Source organism: Lathyrus oleraceus, chromosome 5 (assembly GCF_024323335.1).
Source record: "Lathyrus oleraceus cultivar Zhongwan6 chromosome 5, CAAS_Psat_ZW6_1.0, whole genome shotgun sequence".
Taxonomy (NCBI): domain Eukaryota; kingdom Viridiplantae; phylum Streptophyta; class Magnoliopsida; order Fabales; family Fabaceae; genus Lathyrus; species Lathyrus oleraceus.
This window is the reverse complement of record NC_066583.1, coordinates 539,939,815-539,950,785: the sequence shown is the minus strand read 5'-3', so window position 1 is coordinate 539,950,785 and position 10,971 is coordinate 539,939,815.

The window sequence follows — 10,971 nt, the reverse complement described above, 5'->3', positions numbered from 1 at the left end:
AAGCAATCTGATGAGTGTGGGACAATTAATTGAGAAAGGTTTTTCAGTTACCATGAAGGACAATCTTCTGAAGCTGTATGACTGCAATCAGAAGTTGATTATGGAGTCAGAACAGGGAAGGAATAGAACATTCAAGGTGAATGTCAGAACTGCAGACTCAGAATGTCTTAGTGCAACAAGTGCTGAGAAGGAGAGTGAGTTGTGGCACAGAAGATTTGGTCATTTGAATTTCAGAAGCTTAAAACATCTGAATTCAAAGAAGTTGGTACATGGAATTCCTGCAATTAAGAAGCCTGAAAAGTCATGCAAAGTTTGCATGGAAGGAAAACAACCACGATTGCCATTTGCGTCAGAAACTGCTCCAAGAGCAAAACATGCCTTGGGAGTTGTACATTCTGATGTGTGTGGTCCATTTCCAGTAGCATCGATTGGAGGGAATAAATACTTTGTGTTATTTGTTGATGAGTTCACAAGAATGACATGGGTATCCCTTATTAAGTTTAAACACGAGGTGTTTGATGAATTCAAGAAGTTCAGAATGAAGACTGAGAATCAGAGTGGTCAGAAGTTGAAGATTCTTAGAACTGACGGTGGAGGTGAGTATAACTCCAAAGAGTTCCAAAAGTTCTGTAAAGAGAATGGAATTGAGCATGAGGTTACTGCTCCTTATACCCCTCAACACAATGGTCTTGCTGAAAGAAGAAACTGCACTTTGCTTGATATGGTGAGAAACATGCTAAAGGAGAAGAAACTTCCTCAGAAGCTCTGGGGAGAAGTTGTTGCCACTGCAACATATGTACTCAACCGATGTCCTACGAAGAAGTTGAAGGAAATAGTTCAAATACAGAAGTGGACTGGAGATAAGCAAAGTGTTAGTCATCTGAAGGTGTTTGGTTCTGTTTGCTATAAACATGTTCCAGAAGCCAGAAGACAGAAGCTGGATGATAGAAGCAAAGTGATGATTCTGATAGGGTACCACAGTACAGGTGCATACAAGCTCTATTGTCCAGAAACCAACAAAATTGAATTCAGCAGAGATGTGATTGTGAAGGAATCAGAATTTTGGAATTGGGATAAGTCTCAATCTGATTCTGATGTTAGAACTTCTGAAGAAAGGTCAGAGTTAAGAATTTCTGAAGTTGGAGTAAACTCTGACGTTGATTCTGATTCTGATAGTGATTCTGACTCTGGAGAAGACTCAGAAGATGAAGGTGACTCTGATGATCCAGACTCTGATGACCCAGACTCTGATGGTAATCCAGATTCTGGTGGCAATTCAGACTCTGGAAATATGCCAGCCCCTGAAGATGGTCAAAGCTCTGGAGGAAGTCAACAATCTGAAGCTAGAAACTCTGAAGCTCAAGACTCTGAACAAGTTCAGAGACCACAAAGAATCAGAAACATCCCCAGAAGATATGCAGAATTTGACATGCTGCAAGACACTGAAGTAGACTCTGAAGGAGAAGTTATTCAGTGTGCCATGTTAGTAGACTCTGAACCCATAAGTACAGAAGAGGCTCTTAAGCAGAAGCTTTGGCTGAAGGCCATGAAAGAAGAACTTGATGCTATAGAAAGAAACAAGACTTGGAAGCTGACAGAACTTCCAAAAGACAAGAAAGCCATCAGCGTCAGATGGGTTTTCAAGCAGAAGTTAAAGCCGGATGGTTCAATTGGCAAACATAAAGCAAGGTTGGTAGCCAGAGGATTTCTACAGAAACCTGGGCTGGATTACTCTGAAGTGTTTGCACCTGTAGCAAGACATGAAACAATCAGAATGGTGATTGCAATAGCTGCTAACAGGAATTGGCCTCTGATGCATTTAGATGTAAAATCTGCATTTCTGAATGGTCCATTAGAAGAAGAAGTTTACGTGTCACAACCTCCTGGATTTGTGAAAAAGAATCAGGAAGGGATGGTGTACAGATTATACAAAGCTCTATATGGATTGAAACAAGCGCCCAGAGCTTGGAATCAGAAGATTGATTCATTTTTCAAGAAGCAAGGCTTTCAGAAATGTGAGATGGAGTACGGTGTCTATGTTCAGCATACTTCTGAAGGAAATATGACTCTGGTATGTTTATATGTTGATGATATACTGCTGACTGGAAGTTCTGAACAGGAGATAGCCAAGTTCAAGAAAGTCCTGATGAATGAATTCGAAATGACTGATCTAGGCAAAATGACATACTTTCTAGGGATGGAGTTCAGATACTCTGAGAAAGGTATTATTTTGCATCAGCTCAAGTATGAATTAGAACTTCTGAAGAGATTTAATCTGAAGAATTGTAAGATTGCTGTCACACCTTCTGATACAAATCAGAAACTGGATTCTGACTCTGATGGAAAGGATGTGGACGCTACAACCTTCAAACAGTTGGTTGGTTCTCTGAGGTATTTGTGCAATACCAGACCTGATATTTGCTATTCAGTTGGGATGGTTAGTAGGTTCATGAGTAAACCTAAGTGGTCCCATTACCAAGCTGCTGTCAGGATTCTGAGGTATATCAAGGGAACTCTGAAGTATGGAGTATCATTTCCTTCTGGAAGAAAGGATGAGTCAGAACTTCTGAGTTATTCAGATTCTGATTGGTGTGGTGACAGAGTTGACAGAAGAAGTACGTCTGGGTACTTATTCAGATTTCTGGGAGGTCCCATTTCTTGGTGCTCCAAGAAGCAACCTGTTGTGGCGTTGTCAACTTGTGAAGCTGAATACATTGCAGGTGCTGTTACTGCATGCCAAGCTGTGTGGATTCTGAATATACTGCAGGATCTGAAGATTAAAGTAAACAAACCTCTGAAGCTGATGATTGACAACAAGTCTGTAATCAATCTTGCCAGAAACCCAATGTTGCATGGGAGAAGCAAGCACATTGAGACCAAGTATCATTTTCTGAGACATCAAGTTCAGAGGGGAGTGTTAGAAGTTGTACACTGCAGCACTCAGAAACAGTTGGCAGATGTTCTGACGAAAGCTATCAAGACTGATCAATTTCTCTAATTAAGGGATGGAATTGGTGTTACAAGTTTTGATGGAATATGAATTAAGGGATGGTATTAGAAGTAATTCATATTAGTTGTACTATTTTCTTAGCCCCTAAGTTTGTTAGAGGGTATTTTAGTATTTTATCCTATTCTGGTAACCCTAGTTTTATCTTATAAATAGAATTGGTGTTACAAGTTTTGATGGAATATGAATTAAGGGATGGTATTAGAATTCATATTAGTTGTACTATTTTCTTAGCCCCTAAGTTTGTTAGAGGGTATTTTAGTATTTTATCCTATTCTAGTAACCCTAGTTTTATCTTATAAATAGGGTGATAATCATTGTAACTTTTATCATGTTTTGTAGCCGTCATTCTCTTATTAGAATATTTCCGTTCATCATTCATTCTACCTTAGTAAAATTTTGCATGATTGCATTAGAATATCATTTTCTTTTTTCACCAAAATGAAAATGCTAATTTTGCTAAGGAGTAAATAATAACATCCATTTAGAATTGTTTTGATGATATAACTTAGTTTTTTTATTAAACGAGTGTAAAATTATTTTATAATGACAAATGTATTTTTTTAATATTTTTTTTATCTTTGGTGTTCTGAATAGGACCATTTTAGTAGAAATCAACACTAAATTAACATTTCTATAAAATTCAGGAGACTTATTGATGTATTGGGACTCAACAAAATTCTGAAAGCAATCCTAGAATGTGGGTGACCATTACATTTGGGTAGAAGGAAGGTGGGGTCAGAAGATATTCCGATAAACATAATTAATGTCTAAGCTCCATATGATATAAGGGAAACAAGGCGGTTATGGGATTGTTTATTCGAGCTAGTGGAATCAGGAGCAGAAGCTGTTGAATTGTAATTCATTATGTCGAAGCAGGTTGCTCGACAGAAGAAAAAAACTGTTGAATCACCTAGATGTCGAAATGTATAGTATGTCGAAGTGTATCTCGACAGAGTTGTTAAACTTAGCTTTATTTGTATTTTAGCTAGTTTGTTAAGAGATTGTTTGAGTTGCAAGCAATCTCAATCTATAAATAGTGAGGTACCTTATTATTAATTATAACAACTTGAAAGTGAATAATTGTAGTTTGCAAAGTTTGAGAGCAGAGAGAAACTCTACAGGATTTCTCAAGTTCTTCTTCCTTCTTTCGATAAAACCCTAGTTTTTTTTTCTTTACCAAATTCAATTTTCTTTTCTTCTTTCAATTATCATTGTGCAGCAGCAAAGTTGGTTGATTCAATCGAGTGAAGAGTGAATAATAAAAGGAGTATACAATCAGAAAGATTGATTCTTATTCATCAAGATTTGGTTCAGAATTCATCAAGTTTTAGTGAAACTCTTAAGCGGAAATTAAGCGAAATTCCAACATCTGGTATCTAGAGCATTGTCTGAGCGATTTGTGGGAAGCAAAATATGATAGAGTTGAATCATCCAAATGGACACTTTCCGACGAGTCTCCCAATTCTGAAGGGTCATAATTATGAGAATTGGTATAAACATATGAAGGTTGTTTTTTGTTGTCAAGATCTTTGGGATCTTGTGATGGAGGGAGTGACGTCGCTCGAAGAAAACACAACAGATGAAGAAAAGGTTGCACATAAATAATTGAAGGAGAAATATTATAAAGCTCTCTTTATAATTCATCAATGTGTTGATTCTGAGTATTTTGAAAAGCTTAGTGATGTTGATTCAGCGAAAGAAGCATGGGAATTATGGAAAAGTCATTTGGAGGCGCAAAAAAGGTGAAAGAAGTGAATTTACAAACTCACAAAAGAACGTATGAATTACTTCATATGAAAAACAATGAAAGCATAACTGATTTTTTCATTAGGAATACAAAATTGGTGAATCAAATCAAGGTATGTGGAGAAGTGTTGACATCAAGATTAGTTGTTGCAAAGATCTTAAGGTCATTGACTCCAAAGTTTGACCACGTGGTAGTAGTCATAGAAGAGTACAAAGATTTGTCAACATTGACAAAGGAAGATTTTCAAGGGACGCGTGAATCTCATTAACAAAGAATAACTGAAAGAGCTGCAAGAAAGTCGAAGAGTGATGTGGCTTTGCAGACACAATCGGTAAGATAAAAGAAAGGAAATGGGAAGCGGCTCGACAACAAAGGTAGAGGGGGCTATAACAATTCGACTCGTAGAAATCAGCAAGAAGGAGGCTGGTCGAATCAGAGAAAGTCCTCATACCAAAACAACTAAAGAGGTGGTGTAGCAGGTAGAAGAAAGGGTGGTAGTTCAAAACCTGACAAAAGTCACATTCAGTGTTTCAACTGTCAAAAGTACGGTCACTACTCTAGTGATTGTCCTGAAAAGAAAAAGAATCAAGAAAATGATGCAAAGTTTGAAAAGCATGAAGAATAAGAGATGTTGTTGATGGTCACAATAAGAGATGAAGAAAGATTCCAAGACCAATGGTACCTGGACTCAAGATGCTCATCACACATGACTAGTAGGAAAGATTGGTTTTCCAACATGAAACCCTTAATGAAGAACATGGTAAAATTTGAAAATGACAATACTCTGACAGTTGAAGGTATTGGTGATGTTCTGATTATGAGGAAAGATGGAAAGAGGTCAATAACTTCCAATGTATTGTACATACCAGGCATGAAAAGAAATTTGCTCAACATAGGGCAGTTGGTCAAAAAAACTACAAAATGTCGTTCAAAGACAAGATGATGAGAGTTCTCAACTCAGGTGGAAGGTTAATCTTGAAGGAACTTATGTCTCAGAATAGAACCTTCAGGATTGAACTTAATATGATGGAGCACAAGTGTCTTGCAACTGCAGCTAGCAGGTATGAATGGACATAACACTCTAGACTTGGTCATCTCAATTTCAAAGAAAACAGATATTTAAAAAGAAGAAATATGGTTTCATGGTTACCAGAAATCGACATTCCAAACAAAGTGTGTGAGGAATGTGTGCAGGAGAAGTAACATAAGAACAACTTCATCAAGGATGCAGGAAGCAGGTTGAAGGCAATTCTTGAAGACATATACTCTAATGCGTGTGGTCCTATCCGGGTGGATTCAATTGGAGGTAACAAATACTTTGTCACTTTCATAGATGATTTCAATTGAAGATTATGGACTTACCTGATCAAAAAGAAAAGTGAAGTGATCGAGGTATTTGCCAAGTCTAAATCTATGGTCGAAAGACAAAGTGGTTGAAAGCTCGAGATTCTGTGGACTGATGGTGGTGGAGAATATGTGTTGAAATACTTCAACGTGTTATGTGTGAAATAAGGGATTATGCATGAGGTAGTGCCATCCTACACTCAACAGTAGAATGGAACTGTAGAAAGGAAGAATAAAACCATCATGAATATGGTGAGAAGTATGTTGAAAGGCAAGCATCTATCCAAAGAATTATGGGGAGAATCCATGTCAACAACAACATATATTTTGAACAGATGTCCAACGAAGAAGCTAGATGGAATCATGCAACAAGAATGTTAGCCTGGTGTCAAGCGTAGCTTGAGTCATCTGAAAGTATTTAGATCTATAACACATAGACATGTGCCAAATCAGTTGAGAAGAAAACTTGATAGCAAGTTGAATTAGATGATCCTAATAGGATATCATTTGACTGGAGGTTACAAGTTGTTCGACCCCGTGGACAAGCAAGTAGTGATCATCAAGGAAGTGATCATAGATGAGCTTAAGGAATGTGATTGGACTGAAAATGTCAAGAAAGATTCAATGAGAATCTTATGTGAAAAACCAACAAGTGAAGTCGAAAAGAGAAGTTCGAGAAGAAGAAGTCAGAGGTCAAGCAAGCATAAGCAGACCTCAAAGAATAAGACACATGCCTGCAAGGTTGCAAAAATGTAAGATTACATCAGATGATATGGTCGATGATGAAGGTGATTTGGTACACTATGCTTTCTATGCAGATGTTGAACCAATCAATGCAGTTGAGGCATTGAAGGATTCAAAGTGGGTGAAAGCGATGAATGAGGAACTAGAATCCATCGAAGTCAACAACACTTTGTCACTTGTCAAATTGCCTCAAGGCAAGAAGCCAATCAATGTGAAGTAGGTAAACAAGGTAAAGTTGAATCCTAAATAAAAAGTAACTCAACACAAATCAAGGTGTGTTGCGAAAGTATTTCTTTAGAAAGAAGGAATCGACTTCAATGATGTTTTTGCACATATTGCTAGAATCAAAACAATTAGGTTGGTTGTTAGTGTAGAGAACATGAACAAATGGAACATTTTTCAAATGGATGTAAAATGTGCATTCCTGAATGGCCTCTTAGATGAAGAAGTTTATGTTTCACAACCAGTTGGGTTTGTGAAACATGGAGAAGAAAGCAAGGTATATAGATTGCATAAATCCCTGTATGGACTTAAGCAAGCTCCAAGAGCTTGGAATAAGAAGATAGATAGTTTCCTAAGAAAGAAGGAATTTGTGAAGTACACAATTGAGCATAGAGTATATGTAAGAAGAAGAAATAGTTAATTACTTATAATATGTCTCTATGTTGATGACTTATTGATAACAAGAAGTTGCAAGAAGGAGATCGTAGACTTCAAACATGACCTAAGTGAGGAGTTTGAAATGTCAGGCTTGAGAAATCTCTCATACTTCCTTGGTATCAAATTCTAAAAGATAAGTAGAGGTTTAATGATACACCAAAGAATATATGCGGGTGAATCACTCAAGAGATTTGATATGCAAGGTTGTAACCCAACTTCGACTCCAACTGAGCCCATATTGCAACTGTCGAAAGAAACAAATGAAGATGATGTCGATCCAACGTAATAGATAAGACTTATTGCATCACCTCGATACCTTTGTCGTACAAGGCTTGATCTAGAATAAAATGTAGGTATGGTGAGTAGATTCATGCAGAATCCAAAGGTATCACACTTAGCAGCAACAAAAAGGATACTAAGGTATCTGAAAGGAACTCTCGACTATGGTATTTTTTCCTACAGCTGATGAAGGAAAAAAATGAAAGTTAGTAGGATAAACCGACTCAAGTTTGTATAGTGATGCTAATGATAGAAAATACATAGCAGGTTATGTATTTATGATAGGTGGTGCATCACTTGCTTGGAGTTCGAGAAAAGAACCTGTAGTAGCACAATCGTCATGTGAAGCAGAATGCATAGTTGCTTCTCTTTATGCATGTCAAGCAACATGGATGGTGAATTTGATCTAAGATATTACAGGGAAGAATCATGGGTAAACTACCATGAAGATCGACAGCATGTCTGCTATCAATCTAGCAAAGAATCCGATTGTACATGGGCGAAGCAAGCACATCGAAATGAGGCTCAATTATCTTTGAGGGCAAGTGGCATAAGCGAAGATGAACTTGGAACACTGCAGAACTGAGAATCAAATAACAGACATCATGAAGAAAGGAGTGAAGGTCGAAGTGTTCAAGAAGTTAATATTTATGATGAATGTAGATAGCCTAGACACAATGAATTAGGTGGTGTGTTAAATTGTAATTCCTTGTGTCGAAGCAGGTTACTCGAGAGAAACAATGAAATTTTGAATCACCTAGATGTCGAAATGTATAATATGTCAAAGTGTATCTCGACAGAGTTGTTAGACTTAGCTTTATTTGTGTTTTAGCTGAGTTAGTTAGTTTGTCAATAGATTGCTTGGGTTGCAAGAAATCTCAATCTATAAATAGGGAGGTACCCTATTATTAATTGTAACAACTTGAACATGAATAATTGCAGTTTACAAAGTTTGAGAGCAGAAAGAAACTCTGCAGAATTTCTCAAGTTCTTCTTCTTCATTCTTTTGATAAAACCCTAGTTCTTTTCTTTCCCAAATTCAATTGTCTTTTCTTCCTTCAATTATCATTGTGCAACAGCGTAATCTTGCAACTAAGGTTGGCTGATTCACTCAAGTGAAGAGTGAAGAACAAGAGGAGTATTTAATCAGAAAGATTGATTCTTGTTCATCAAGATTTGGTTTGGAATTCATCAGGTTTTGGTGAAATTCTTGAGCGGGAATTAGGAGAATTTCCAACATAAGAAAATTGGTGTATATCAGGTGATTTCAACGCAATAAGATCAGAAGAAGAAAGAAAGGGTTTGGGTGCTTTTAGTAGACGGGGAGAGATGGTATCATTTAATTCCTTTGTTGTAGAAACTGAATTGATTGGCTTACCTTTGAATGGGAGGAGATTCACATGGTCAAAACTGGATGGAACATCAATGAGCCGAATTGACCATTTTCTGGTGCCTGAAGATTGGCTACGTCAATGGCCAAGATGTACCCAATGGTGTCTGGACAAGGGGTTGTCTAATCACTGCCCAATAGTACTCGGGAAGAAAATATTGAATTGGAGACCGAGACCGTTTAGAATGCTCTCTTGCTGGAAAGAATTTGAGGGATACCGTGAATTCATTGAAGAAAAATGGAGAATTCTTGATATACAAGGATGGGGGCATACGTGATCAAAGAGAAATTGAAATTTATTAAGTATCACCTAAAGGATTGGCATAAGGCTCATTGTGTAAATTTACCGAACAAAATCTAGAAGCTAAAAAAAGTTGTCAAACAAAATAGAACTTAAAGGGGAAAGCTCAACATTGACAATGGAGGAAATTTCCACCAAGAGAGTTTCAAAAGTAGAAATAATGAAGTTGTCCAAATTAAAATGCAACATTATATGGAAAAAGTCACGGATGCGATTACTCAAAGAAGGATACACAAACTCAAACTTATTTCATAGGTGCACTACCAATAGAAGAAGAAATAATGAAATATTGATCATGGCACAAAACTGAAAGGTGTAGAAGAGATATAACATGAGGTCTGTAATCACTTCAAACGATTGTTTGGAGATGAGAAATGGCAGAGGTTGGTTCTATAAGCCTTCAACTTCAATCGAATCGGAGTTGGAGAAAACGAGAGACTAATTGCAGAGTTTACTAAAGATGAAATTAAAAGAGCAATTTGGGAATGCGAGAGATCGAAGAGTCTGGGTCCAGATGGAATTAGTTTCGACTTCACCAAGGAATTTTGGGAAGTTATAAAGGGTGACTTCCATAGATTTTTAACAGAATTCCACAGTAATGGAAACTGGTCTGAGGAGCAAACAACGTGTTCTTAACACTAGTTCCAAAAATAAAAAAACCGGGGAGATTGTCGGAATTCTGACCAATCTCTTTAATTGGGTGTATGCACAAGATGTTGTCCAAAATACTAGCAAACAAATTGAGATTAGTGGTGCAAAAAGTGATTTCGGCATCTTAATTTGCTTTTCTAGAAGGAAGACAGATAATAGACAGTATCCTAATTGAGAATGAGATAGTTGATGAGGCGAAAAGAAAGAAAACATAAGCATTTATGTTCAAAGTAGACTTTGAAAATGTGTTTGATTCAGTGGATTGGAAGTATCTAGACTTTGTGATGGAGAAGATGGGATTTCATGTGAAATGGCGCAAGTGGATATCTGAATGTTTGCGGTTAGCTAGGATTTAAGTCCTAGTAAACAAAAGTCCTACCAAGGAGTTCAGGGTCGAAAGAGGCTTGAGAAAAGGTGACACTACGCCAAAAAGGTTTTTTAACAGCGCATCTTAGACAGCGCTTTTAAAAGAAAGCGCTGTCTAAGGTTAAAATAAAAATAAAACACGGAAAATGTTCTAAAAAAATAATGAAAGCGCTGTCTAAGGGGGGGTCTTAGACAGCGCTTTTAGAAAGCGCTGTCTAAGACCCCCCCTTAGACAGCGCTTTTAGAAAGCGCTTTTAAATATAGACCTTAGTCAGCGCTTTTGAGAAAGCGCTGTTTAAAGTCTTTCAATTAAAAAAAAAATTAAAACTAAAAGCGCTGTCTAAGGTGGGGGTTTAGAAAGCGCTTTTGGAAAGCGCTGTCTAAGGCATATCTTAGAAAGCGCTTTCCACAAAAGCGCTGTCTAAGGTCTAATTAAAATTAAATTTCAGACTTCTATTTTCGTTCTCAGTTCTTTTTGT